This window comes from Syngnathus scovelli, chromosome 10, assembly GCF_024217435.2.
Source record: "Syngnathus scovelli strain Florida chromosome 10, RoL_Ssco_1.2, whole genome shotgun sequence".
NCBI lineage: Eukaryota > Metazoa > Chordata > Actinopteri > Syngnathiformes > Syngnathidae > Syngnathus > Syngnathus scovelli.
In genome coordinates, this window is record NC_090856.1 from 16,641,871 (window position 1) to 16,646,106 (window position 4,236).

Here is a 4,236-nt window from a genome sequence, read left to right on the forward strand (position 1 = left end):
GCTGTTGGCTTCTTCAAGCCGTGATCTCCAGCTCTCACTGGGGTGGTTCGCAGCCGAGTGTGAAGTGGTCGGGATGAGGGTCAGCACCTCCAAATCCGAGGCCATGGTCCTCGGTCGGAAAAGGGTGGGATGCCCTCTCCGGATCGGGGATGAGATCCTGCCCCAAGTGGAGGAGTTCAAGTATCTTTGGGTCTTGTTCACGAGTGAGAGCAGGATGGAGCGCGAGATCGACAGGCGGTTTGGTGCAGCGTCGGCAGTAATGCGAACTCTGTACTAATCCGTCGTGGTGAAGAGAGAGCTGAGAAAAAAGGCAAAGCTCTCAATTTACCGGTCGATCTACGCTCCTACCCTCAACTATGGTCACGAGCTTTGGGTCGTGACCGAAAGAACGAGATCCAGAATACAAGCGGCCGAAATGAGTTTCCTCTGCAGGGTGTCCGGGCTCTCCCTTGAGAAGCTTGGTCATCCGGGAGGGACTCGGAGTAGAGCCGCTGCTCTTCTACGGTGAGAGGAGCCAGATGAGGTGGCTCAGGCATCTCATCAGGATGCCTCCTGGACGCCTCCCTTTGGAAGTGTTCCGGACATGTCCCACCGGTAGGAGACCTCGCGGGCGATCCAGGACGTGCTGGAAAGACTATGTCTCTCGGCTGGCCTGGGAACGCCTTGGGATTCCCCGGGTTGAGTTGGATGAAGTGGCTGGGGAGAGGGAAGCCTGGGAGTCCCTCCTAAAGCTGTCTCCCCCTCGACCCAACCCGGATAAGCGGAATAGGATGGATAAATGGATGGATGATAAACGAGGTTTTAAACGTGATTGTCTGTCTGCACTCGGCATAATTTCTCTGTTTATGTGAACATGTTCACACGTGCCGGTATAAATTATGTGAACGTATGATTGTTGCACGGAGTATGATATAGGCGGCTATCCGTTGCAATATTGATATTCTTTCGCAGAGCATCAACAAATTGAGATATACTCTTATTGTTCCTCTCCACGGAAATGGTATACTCTTTATTGTTCCTCTCCACAGAAATCTTTAGTAAAAGGCGAAAGATTTATTCGATCTGAAGAGAAACGAGTGATCTGAAAATCTGAGTCAAAACGGGCCACCCCACTGCTGGTCTCACTAAATTCACAGGCGGTCTCACACTCAAATTGCAGCAACCATTCCTTCTAATACAAACAATAGAAGTTGATGGATTTACTATACTTACAAGGACTCAAGCAAAATAGAATGTTTAAACGAGTATTTTGTGTTCATTAATGTCTCACTTACTTTAAACATTGTTGGCGCACAGGATTGTAGGTATCTGATCGAACACTGATGGCGCTCGTTCTTTCAATTATATTGGGCGTCTATTTTGATTATTGATGGTAAAAACAGTTGTATGTCTTGGTACGTGTACTTTTGGTCTGAGAGAACGGGAAATGATCCCATCCCTGTGTTTTATTTGAAAATTTGTAATTTCATAACTTTATTCAACACAAATCGGGAAACAAAATACGATCGTAATTTCTCAAATGATTTTTCAAACTTCGGAAATGCTCTATGTCTCCCTTGTGTCGCAAATAATTGAGGCTTTTGACGTTGCTGGCATGGTTTGGAGTGTAATTCACCTCCACTGCGTTGGTGGCGTTTGATATTTGACATTAGAAAATATTTCTGTCATTTTACTTTAGAAAGTAAAAGTTGTTTTCTAGAAATCCATACTTGTGATGTATGAGGAACAACAATCGGGCGCATTCTTAAAAAGACAGACCTACAGCCGACAAAAAGGTTTTGATACGTTCATATCATATGACGAGTCAGGAACGTGGTAATTACATATTATTTTGCATTTGCTAATTTGGTGAATACAGTTTAACGAGCAAATGCACAGTGTTAGAGATTCGCTCAGTCCAACTTATTTTGCAAGAACCACACGGGAGACGAGTAAGTCCCTTTAGACACCTGCAGGTGGAGAGTCCATTCGTCGCTGTGCGTACAGCGATGTTCGAATGGAGGTCTGACTCTCGCCTCCTGCAAGAGCATTTTTATTAAGAGAAACAGGGTGGGGGTAAGAGTGGACTGAATAGAGAAAGCCCTTGACCTCTAGTCAAAACATAGCAAGGGGTGTTTTACGACTTTGTGTAGGATGGGACACGCTAGGTGATTTATCACAGGTTGCATTCCAACATAAGCATAAAACTAATCTAGCTAGGTTATTTATTACAGGCTGCATTCCAACATAATCATACGATAAGAATAATCTGGAGAACCCTGACACACAGTTCCAGAGTACAGTTAATTACATAATCAAAAGCGTTCAGTGTGTCACAGCATCGCAGACTTAAACTCCATGTGCATACTACTGCGCTTAATTTTTGTTTTCATCAGAAAGACCAGAGGAGAGCGCGAACACAGTCCCCCACTACCAGAAATAATAGAGTCAAGATTCACACAGTAGGGGAATTTGCAGAGGTCAGCACAACCGTAGTGCAATGGCTGAGCCTCACATGGGGTGAACCACCTTCTTGATCATGGGCCGACGTCTTTACCGCACACGGCATTTTCAGTCACGGGCTTAATTGCTAAAAACGTGTGGCACACATACACACTCAGTGGATGAAACAGGATTCGTAGAACTGTTTAAGTCAAAGTCAAAGTCAAAGTCAGCTTTATTGTCAATTTGTCCACATGCCGAAGACATACAAAGAAACCGAAATTTCGTTCCCCCCTATCCCATGGTGACAAGACATGGCCCACAACAGACAAACAAGTAAACAAGTATAACAAAAGCGTGCTGAATAAATAATGAATAAATAACACAACAAATAAATAAATAAATAAGAGGAGCAAAAAAAGGAGCAAGTGTGCGTACAGCAGACATTCCAGAAAATAGCGCAACAGTGCCGCACGCTACGCAGAAGGGGGTAGCGAGTTCAGGGCCCTAACAGCCTGGAGAAAGAAGCTGTTGGCGAGTCTGGTGGTGCGGGAGCGCAGGCTCCTATACCTCTTCCCAGAGGGCAGAAGGTCAAACAAAGAGTGAGCCGGGTGACTCACATCTCTGGCAATCGAGGTTGCCTTGCGGGCGAGATGGGAGGTGTAAATGTCCTTCAGGGAGGGGAGCGAAGCACCAATAATCTTACCAGCCGTATTCACTATGCGCTGCAGGGCCTTCAAGTTCTGTTCAGTGCAGTTACCACCCCAGACAGCGATGCAACTGGTGAGGACGCTCTCAATGGTGCCACGGTAGAATGTAGACAGGACTGCCTGAGGAGCACATGCACGCCTGAGCTTCCGCAGGAAGTACAGGCGGCGCTGAGCTTTCTTTGCCAGTGACGAGGTGTTTGCGGACCAGGAGAGGTCCTCACTGATGTGCACCCCCAGGAACTTGGTGCAGCTCACCCACTCCACCACAGCACCGTCGATGATCAGCGGCAGGTGTGTTGTGTGACCCTTCCGGAAGTCAACAACGATTTCCTTGGTCTTATTGACGTTCAGCAGGAGGTTGTTGTCCCTGCACCACATGGTCAGAAGGTCAACTTCCGACCTGTACCGAGTCTCGTCGCCCTTCGTGATGAGACCCACCAGAGTCGTGTCGTCAGCAAACTTCACTATGCGGTTGTCGCTGTAGGTCGCAGTGCAGTCATGCGTCAGCAGGGTGAAGAGCAATGGACTAAGCACGCAGCCCTGGGGGCCCCCGTGCATGCATTGCCTTTTTTAACCTGAGAACCCTAAAACTGTATGAATTTGTATTTATTGAAAACGTCCAACATTACCACTGAATAATATTTTTTTTCCTGAACAAGTTTTGAAAATGACAAATATATCAAATAACAATAACATAAACAGTTCACCGCCACACAGCCCCAAGCACCGGCATCGACTTCCAGGCGTGTGGCAGCGTGGACTTCCATCCCTGGAGGTGGCACTTCCAGCCACAGAGGTCGAAGAGAGCTCCATAGAATAGGACCGGGTGTGCGTGAAACATATAATAGTTTTTCAAACCTTCTGTGTCACTCCAAATCATTAAATCCTTCAAACTAGTGGTAGAGTGTCCGCCCTGAGACTGGAAGGTTGTGGGTTCAAACCCCGGCCGGGTCATACCTATAAAAATGGGACCAATTGCCTCCCTGCTTGGCACTCAACATTAAGGGGTGGAATTGGGTGTTAGATCACCAAATGATTCCCGAGCGCGGCACCGCTGCTGCTCACTGCTCCCCTCTCCCCCAGGGGATGGATCAAAATCACACGG

General features: G+C 47.3%; 2 pseudogenes; both read right to left on the reverse strand.

The window, feature by feature from the left end:
* Window positions 1–995: 995 nt before the first annotated feature.
* Window positions 996–1,080, reverse strand: LOC125976511 (U5 spliceosomal RNA; annotated as a pseudogene).
* A 1,302-nt stretch (window positions 1,081–2,382) lies between these two features.
* LOC125976429 (U1 spliceosomal RNA) lies at window positions 2,383–2,534 on the reverse strand (annotated as a pseudogene).
* Between the last annotated feature and the right edge of the window lie 1,702 nt (window positions 2,535–4,236).